General features: G+C 36.9%; 1 protein-coding gene and 2 long non-coding RNA genes across 3 annotated transcripts in view; 1 reads left to right on the plus strand and 2 right to left on the minus strand.

Annotated features, from left to right (window-relative positions):
• LOC137997724 (uncharacterized) overlaps positions 1–9666 on the plus strand; it is a 324565-nt gene that overhangs the window by 250806 nt on the left and 64093 nt on the right. The window lies entirely within an intron of this gene.
• LOC137997728 (uncharacterized) overlaps positions 1–9666 on the minus strand; it is a 114699-nt gene that overhangs the window by 63772 nt on the left and 41261 nt on the right. The gene's annotated exons all lie outside the window — the stretch shown is intronic.
• The window catches only part of LOC137997684 (nucleotide-binding oligomerization domain-containing protein 2-like), an 84016-nt gene that overhangs the window by 63772 nt on the left and 10578 nt on the right, over positions 1–9666 (minus strand). The gene's annotated exons all lie outside the window — the stretch shown is intronic.

Raw genomic sequence — 9666 nt, forward strand, 5'->3', positions numbered from 1 at the left:
TCGACTCGATCCTCGATTCTCGCGTCGCGAAGGTCGAGACGTTCGAGTTTCGAGACGCGAGAATCGAGGCTCGAGGATCGAGAGTCGAGAATCGAGAGTCGAGAAAGATGGACTTTGGAATATGCATAAACTCGAGAAGAACTCGAGAAAGCGATTTATGTCTCGAAGAAATGAACAATTCCGCTAACGGAGCCTTTGTACGCAATATTCATGTCGACTCTAAGCCAGCTTTCAATGTTCTTGGCCCGCGAAAAAAATATTATCTTCATTATCCTTCGGCATGTAGAAAAATAACGTCGCGATCTTATTCACTTGTTCTGAAAAAAATACACGAGTTTCCGATGCGTTCCCCAGGCACAAACCCAGTCACAAACTAGCGAAATGACCACGGAACGGACATGTAATTTATCAGAGTAGAAAGGGGTCTCGTTCGAAAGTTGACGTTGTAATTTCAACAAACTGGAATTCCAAATACTACCGCGTGACAAAAGCTGAATTGAAACTTTATCATCAAAATCATCAAAAGACGAATGGTCAATTATGGTCGCAATTCTGCTTGCTCGTTTTGGATGTCAAGAGAATCGAAAGAGAAAGTAATATAACATGCTCTAAAAACTCGTACGGCCCGCCGTATACGCAATTATTCATTTATTGCTGTATTAAGCCAACACCACGGCACAATTGAGTAAACGTGAAAATCTTCATTCGTTTGTTGTATGAAAACTTGTCAGGTACATTTACCATGCGCATGAACTGACACAAATCGTGCGACCATTATTTTTCAAAAACGAAGTATTGTAAAGTGAAGAGGCAGTGGATCGAAATTACGAACCAACGCAGACCGTCAGGCTTGCGCGTGTACTTCCACAGATACATTTTTGAGCACTTGTAAATATGCTTGCAGTGTCTGATTCGTTCCTACACACTGGAAGCTATTCTTCTTACTTTAGAAATATTCTCTGATGATTTCGTAAGTAGGTAAAATAATTGAAATAAACTGTAATCGAAAGTCAAAGCATTGAGTGACGTCCGCTTGAGGGTGACTTCATCCGCAAGTGAAATTTGCATATGTCAACGTTAGCGAAACTTGGAACATTTATATGCTCGTAATGCAACTGCCTTACCAGGCAACCTCACTATATTTAAAACACCAATCGTGATTTACCAATATGACCAATAATGCGATGGGAGAACCGTTGAAAAGATTCACAACTTCGTAAATTTGAGATCGCTTGCTCGAGGCATTACATTACATTCTCTTTGCTTAAAATCAACGATCGATAACGTTTATTACCAGGGTAAAGAAAGCTTTAGGTTTTAACTTTTAAGTCAAGCGTAGCATGTTCAAGTCGATTGTGAAGAGAGCCGTTTTGTAAATGATCGCAACAGATTATTCATTGATCCTTTGAGGAAACGAGCGACGGGAACTGTGTGCATATTTCGTCAACAGAACTTCTCGCACTTGATATCCGACTCGCTTTTTCGACGCATGTACAACACACAAGTGCGCTTTGCTTGTCTAATTTATTTCTCGAGAGATCAGTCAAGCATCAAGCTCATTATTTTTCTCGACTCGAAACTCGAAAGACTCAACTCGCGAGTTGCGAAACTCGACTCGAGACTCGATTCTCGAAATTTTCGAGGATCGAGAATCGAGTCTCGAGTCGAGTTTCGCGACTCGCGAGTGCCTGTCAACTTACCTTTGAGCGGTACTGTACCATGTCAATTTTAATAATTAATTGTAATTAATCAAAGACAGTTCATTTGAGTCCAACAACCTTTACCAAACCTGTTGATATGGGCCATATAAATTATAGCCAAGTATGGAGATGATATGACATAACCTACATGTATGGGTTCTCCATGGACAATACAATTGAATTTGGTATGGGCTACTGCATTCCATATCAAACCCATACTTGGCAGTCTGTCTTCATTTAGTTCTATTGTCTTAAACTATGGGATTGCTACGTATTTGGTAGCACTCGTACCCCATATGATCTAGTATAGGAATGATATGGCTCAGCCCCATACCAATACCACATGATCTCTGACCCCTCACTTTGGGAATGCTACATATTTGGCACCACTCCATCCAATTCCCATATTATCCAGGCACACTGGTATATGGTATGGGAATGCTATGGGGATTTGGTAAAGTCCTGTACAATTCCCATATCATACTAGCCCATATGATATGGGAATCAATGATATGGTAAACTTCCATACAATCTCCACATTATTGTCTAGGTACATGTACATGTATGCTGCATCTGGTATGGGAATGAAATGACTTTTCACACAATTCCTGTCCTGTCCCATACATTCAGTGAAGAGCTGTGATTCTTCCTAGTGTTGGACTACATTCAGTCAATTCACTGGTCAGTTTTCTTAAGTAATAAGGTCCTTTAATCAACATACAAACAAGTAGCACAGTTTCACATTCAGCTTCAATGGGTATTAATTTATGTACAGATCATTACATTTCAGCAACTGCAAAAACTAAGAATATATAATATCAGGGTTTGAGCCAGGCTGCACCAATATTGAAACTGTCCCTAAAAAAAATGGCCAAGGGGACATTTTTGTCCCCTTCAAAAAATCTGGGGGAAAACTCAGAAGGAAGCACACAAGAAGAGGTACAGTTTAGTACAAAATTACAAGCTGAAACACAGACAGTGGGAGGAATTTTATCGTGCGTTTTAAGTTCATTTTACTATTTTTCTACTGATCTTCAACCAAGCGTGATGCACGCATGCATCTGGGGATTACAATGTCACGGCGAAAACATATTTGTACTATAGATAGCTTTTTCGCATCAAATCCAGATTGATCAGAGAAAAAAATACAGAAGAAGAACAGTGTATTAATGAGGAAGAAACAGATGGGGCTCAACCGAAAACACGATCTTTCCAGAAAACTTGGTTGCGAGATCACACGTTGCTATTAACAGTAACAGTTACTACAATAGCTAACAGGCAAAAAAATAGAATACAGAGTTCAAGGCAGTACCTAAACATTAATTTTAATTCATGTCAAAATCTTTGGATTGGGTTCTTGTTTTAAAATTAAATACGAAAAAAGCTGTTAAACATTTCAGATAAACCACAGAACTATAACAAGTCTGCAAAGAGAGATCCTTAAATACATCAAACCATAACTGGTGGAGACAGAATTGGCTGCTAAGCATTTTTGTCTGCTGTAAAGGATCTTTCCCTGCTGTCTCATCAAAGATTTTTTCAGGAAGTGTCTGTTTATACTCTTTCATGGCAACTTAAAAAAATACAGTATATACAGTATTCTTGGTTTTCACATGACGTCATGGTTTTCACATGACGGAATTATCAATCCTTTTGAGATTTTAGTTTAGTTAGTTATTAGAACAGCTGAAGGCTTGTTTTTTGACAAATTTTCGGTTTGATAGGGTTTTTTGTCTCATGGTAAAGCAAGGTTGAATTTCTAAGCTTTAATATCGTGACACGATATTAAAATTGCGGTCGAGAATGCTATCACATGGGTTAAAAATGTGACTTATCCACTGAGATTTTGCAATCTGAACGGTCCTTGTATGAGAATAAGTACTCATATAGATGTTTATGAGCCCTCAGAAGACGACTACCGGCTTTTTTTAGCAAATCTCGAAGACACATGTTTTTGTTAGCTTCTGGCCGTCATATTTGTGTCCCTCCCTCAGGAACACAAACATTGTGTCTCCATACAAATCCTTATAAATTTGAGTAAACAATTCTTCGAATATCTCCCGCACGAAAAATCGCACAGACCTGAACCTCTGTGAGACTATTTGAATATTCATCTTTTTTATCTCTTTGATTTTTGACTTTATTTGTTGAATGGTTTTGATGATGGTGTAACAGTGAAAACCGGCAATTATTATACTTCAATGATGCATGTAGTGATTTCTCTAAATCACTGATTATTTCTATTACAACTAAAGTGTGTAGGAGTAAACTCATAAATTTGGATCCCTTTACTTACAAACGTCAATAATAGCTTTGTCAGGCATTTTCTGCATTGATTAGAATAGTTAAAGTGACAACATTTAGCATTTTTACGAGAAGGAATCATTATCGAATCTTTTGTCAATCGTATATACATATAACTTGCGGTATGAGCACTTATTTTCCAAATCATTTGCTTCACCATTTGCTCTAAAACTTCATTATTCTTCATTACAGGTTTACCAATTTTTTACAGGGATATAGCATTTAAGCCAAATTGACTATCCTTGCTTCACAAATTGACTAGTAGATGTGAAAATGTGAATTCTAAATACAGGTAAACCGTTCCTCATTTTAAAGACAATAAGGCATCAAATCAAATGTTATTCGCTTAAAGTTAACGCTTACCTTTTTACTTGAGTTGTTGTAAGCATTTCCTTGCCTGGATCAGGATTTAAAGAGTAAAACTAACCAAAAAAATCATCACCATGCACTAAAGTGTGATCGTAGATGCATGAACGTTTGAATAAAACGTGCTCAAAACCCGTAAGAGCTGGACTGGACTGCTGACCAAAAGGTCTGAGCTGGACTGCTGAAGGAAAAGGGCTCACTAGTTTCCAGTCCGGTCTCTCTCGTGTCATTCAAGATGGCGGTGGATGACAATCTTTCCACCGATTCATTATAAATGGGCAAGATTTGAAAGATACTGGAGTTCATTGAAAGGATTAAGTACTGACTTGGAGTGTGTAATTTTCAAGAGTAATGCATCATGTTCCTTTTGGAATAAGGCCGATTATGAGAGCATCAAACAAGGTAATCCGTTGATGATAATTGTCACAATCTACTGTATACAATACATCAGAATAACAGCTTTCTTTTTCATTTCTCCGTGTACAGAGTGATTTTATGTTCAAAGTTTGGGGCCTTTAAAGGACATTGTTTAGGAAAAGTACATATATTACGAATAGTGAATTAACTCGAAAAATATCGCATTCACATAGGCATGCTTTGAATAAGATCAAACCTTGTTATATATAAATTGAAGGTTGAAGTTCAAGCTCATTTTTTCAAGGCACCAGATGAAATCAAATCCTAAAAGTGCACTTAAACTTTTATTATTGTCTCACTGGCAAATTCAGTACTATTGCACAAAATTCTCAAGAATCTCAACTCGCTCAAGTGACCCTCAAATTGAATCATTGAGTGGAATTCTTAAAGATTCCCATAAAATCCTAGTCCACATTGCCCTTTCAGCTAGTTCAATTCCCAGAAATTAGGCCTGGAAATCCGGAAAAGCCTGGCTTAAAAATCTTGGAAGGCCGGGAAGGCCAGGCTTTTTGGCCGAACAGTGTGACAGTTTAAATTGCTTTAAAACATGAAATTTTAAGTACTACAGCTGTACTTTAGCATGATAGAATGAGAAGGACTTAAAATAATCATTTACATAGCTCGTTTATCAGAGACTCTGTACATCCAAGAATAATCATGCAAAGGTTTAGTCTCAGGTGTCAAATTTAGGATTAGTCAATATAATGTTCATGTTCAAGTGTGAGATATAATATAATGTTTACGTCACTACATTAAAGATAATTGGCCGTTAAACCATAACATCATCGTATTTTGCAAGACATCATCAATGCCATTTTAAAGATTGTTACTTCAAAGACACTTCAATTGAGCCCACAGAGTTTGGTTAAGGTCACTGGTCACTATTACAGACAATGTTACACTAAATTGCAGTCAATGTCTGTAGTCTTGAAGACTTCAACATTTTTGGCCTGGAAATTCAAAAAAGCCTGGTCAAGCATCGCTTGAATCTTAAGGCCTGGACGGCCAGGCTTTTTTGACCAGGGTTGCCAAGAAAGCTTGGCCTTGGAAGTAACAAGGCCAGGAAGGCCAAGCTTTGGTGGCCAAGGTTGCCGAGAAAGCCTGGCTGTGGCCATGCTTGCCGGGCTTTACCAGGCCGTATTTTCCAGGTAAGCCTGGCCTGGCCAGCCTTTGCCAGGCTAGCCGGGTTTTTGACCGGGCTCCTGATGCAAGGGTTGCTCCGTTGCTAATTGAAATTCCACGGTCCATTAGCTGTTACAGCATAATTATGTTTGAATGTGAAAGTTAATCTGGTGAAACCTCTTGTAGTGCTTTTTTTGCATCCATAGGGTATCGCCTTGATAGAAGATGACATATGACTAAACATTACAAGTACTTCTGAGGTATTGTAGAAGTGCTCTTAAATTAGCCTATGGTATTCTAACACAACAAGTTAATCAAGTTCTTCTGAAATAGAAATAGCAGTCAAGGACAGTATATTGAACAGTCTGTTAAGTTGGATGTCAAGATGCCAAGCTGTGAAATGTTTGAGTTCGTAGTAGTACATGTACTTCAAGTTTTTTATCCTAACAAATTGTAATACATATATTAACCTCATGTGAACATTTAATTTATCAATCCAAATACCTCAAACCTGAATTTGGAACAAAGAAATCACTTTCAAGAAAGTAAATAACAGGATTTCTTAAGAATTTGAGTATTTTTTTTTTTGCATGGATTTCAAAAAGTTTTTGTTTGTACTCATGGCTGGTTTCTTAGGTTTTGCCAGCCATCGGTGCAGTCTCTGTCTTGGAGCTGGCTGCCAATACTGGAAGAACTCCAGGCCCCAGTTGTTCAAACGATGGATAGCGCTATCTGCCGGATAAATCACTATCCACTGGATAACTCAATTGGCTTTGCTAATGTTTCTCCGCTGGATAGCGCTATCCATCGTTTGAACAACTGGGGCCAGGATGTTTCAGGTACTTGACCTCCACTTAGCGACGCAGTTGTTAATAATAATTTAAACAATAACCTTTAGTCAATTTCATGCAATGAGCAAGTCAGTAAAATAACTGTAAACTTAGACAAAGTTATGGTGATAAAAATATTTAAGAACACGTTTCAAAATTGTCAGAAACATGAGTATTTACAGGAACACATATTGGTGATGTTAAAATACAAGTAGGTTACAAAGTCTAACATATGCATGCATGCTTAGTGTACATACCTGCAATAATTCTTAACTTACAATTCAGAAAAGTTTGGAAATCACATCTTTCATCAAAACGTTTCCTCCTATCAAGAAAACAAAACCGAAAATAAGCAATGAGAGATTTTATCACTACAGAAGAGACAAGAATTAAAGGATCTTCCTTTAAGATGTCATTCTCAATTAATTAGTATGTACATAATAAATTAAGTTGCACATCTAATTCGAAAGTTCAGAAGGAATTGCTTTAAAAATAGACCCGAGAGTCACAAAGAACAAACTGATCACCCGTTCAGGGGACCAAAAGATTCGTTGTATACAAATGTTCCAAGGAGACTCCCATATTGTCTCGGAGAGTTGGCAAAATTGGAAATACTCCAGATGCTTAAATTATAATAAAACATGTAGGACCTATGTATGGTAAATCGACATGCACCATCATGATTCTGTTGTGTTTCCAGAAAGGCGATTGCCCTTTAATGCATTGCAATCCCCTTTAGAATGCATGTCTTGACTCTTGTATGTCTAAATAATCTGTCAAAATGGTAGGATTATTTTTTATCCTAGCAAGCTCATGTGAATGTTTTTCACTTTCAAATATCTCATACCTGAATTTAACAGGAATAAATCAATTAAGGAAAAAAAAAAAAGAAAGAAAGAAAGAAACAGGATTTTTTGCATTCCAAAAAGTTTTTGTTTGTACCAGAATTATTGTCAGAATTCAGTGATTTGCTTTTAAACAAAATAAATCATTCATCCATTCATTCACTCAATCATAACTTACTAAAGTAACTTACTTTGAGCTCTGATCAGTCTCCCCTGTGTCTTTTAAGTTTAATTCATCAATCTGCCCATGGAGCATTTATATAATTACATGTATGTACACTGTACCTGCAAAATGAGGGATACAAACAAAAATGATTCTCTGAAAGCATCTATGCTCACAAGTTTGGTAAATTCCCTCAGTCATGGCATCTGACAGGATGCGGTGATGCGGATCTGCATAATTCCCTAAAATCCGCATCCTCCGCATGATTACGATATTTTCCGTATAAAACTGAAGAAATTCCTGATATTAGTGATAAAGCAGCTGCTTACCACCCTCACAAACACAAAAGCCAAAGAGATTGACTATTTTGAAACACTTATTTTCCTAAACATTGAAGAAAACACGCTATTTCATTCGCAAGATGAAAGTTCGTAAGCATTTTCCACTTATTTTTCGGGAATGAGCCTGGACTCTTGTTAAACCGTTTTCATAACATACCCTAGGCTCGAATTTCTTTAAAAAGATATAAAGTATGAAAATTTAGCCGCAAGTTATAGAAGCAAATTAAATTGCAATTGCATCATTTGTAACTCTGGTAAAGTAGGGACAATCATTGCATTGCGATGAAGTTGTACAAAACAAAGAGCCCGCAATACGTATGTGTAAAAAAACGCTGAAAATGGTGAATGACCGAGGGAGTGGATCGTGGTTCAAGCACATCACAATTATGCCCCATATCTCCAGATTGAAACAAAATTCATGACAAGAAACAAATTAAATATTTTTTTTATCGCTTTATTTATTTTAGCAAATGTTTCAGCAAAATGCCGATTACTAACCCTTTTATTTTAACGGTGCACGTGAATGCTGGTCGCAAATTGGCGACTCGGCCAGATATCTTAATCGCAAAGGGAAAAAATTCAGTCGTAAATGCGACTGTATTGGTCGCAATTTCGAGCCCTGATTTACCATAAGCATGTAAAAACATTGGATGGGCCTAATTAAATTAGTTCTATAAATGTTTAAATTTCCGCATAATCCAGTGTAATTTCCGCATAATCAATGCATTTTTACGCATAATATGGCCAGAAATTTCCGCATAATCTTTAGTTTTTTTCCGCATCCTATCAGAAGTCTTGCTCAGTGTAGTTAAGTGTTTCTTGCATTTAACACATTTTTGTCTTGTTGAGTGGAGGGTAGTACTTGCATGTAAGGGAAGTTTGTTTTCCCTACTAAAACCTTTCACATTAGACTGCCATCCATTTTGGTTGGAAAACTGTTACTGAATTACATTAAATTTTAAAAGAATTAAGTTTTCCCTGATATTCCACCCCTTGCTTCAAACTGTCATTTTACTGTGCTTTCATCCTCCATGAAGAAGATCTAAAATTAATGGACCTTCTTTACTTATCTCAGACGTCTAAGCCATCCTTCATCAGAGCTTCTGATGCGGAAAAAAATTAAAGATTATGCGGAAATTTTTTGCCCTATTAAGCGCAAACATGCGTTGATTATGCGGAAATTACACCGGATTATGCCGAAATTTAAACAATTTATAGAACTAATAATTAGGCCCATCCAATGTATTTACATGCTTATGGTTAATCAGGACTCGAAATTGTGACCAATACAGTTGCATTTACAACTGATTTTTTTCCCTCTGTGATACCACCAATTTCTGATCAGCTTAATCACCATTAAAATAAAAAGGTTAGTAATCGGCATTTTACCGAAACTTTTGCTAAAATAAATAAAGCAATAATTCTTTTTTTCTCGTCATGAATTTTGTTTCAATTTGGAGATATGGAGCAAAATTGGGATGTGGTTGAACCACGATCCATTCCCTTGATCATTCACCATATATTTTGAGCGGTTTTTTACACATACATATTGTGGGCTTCTATTTTGTTTTGTACAAC

The sequence above is a fragment of the Montipora foliosa genome, chromosome 3 (assembly GCF_036669935.1).
Source record: "Montipora foliosa isolate CH-2021 chromosome 3, ASM3666993v2, whole genome shotgun sequence".
Classification (NCBI taxonomy): Eukaryota; Metazoa; Cnidaria; class Anthozoa; order Scleractinia; family Acroporidae; genus Montipora; species Montipora foliosa.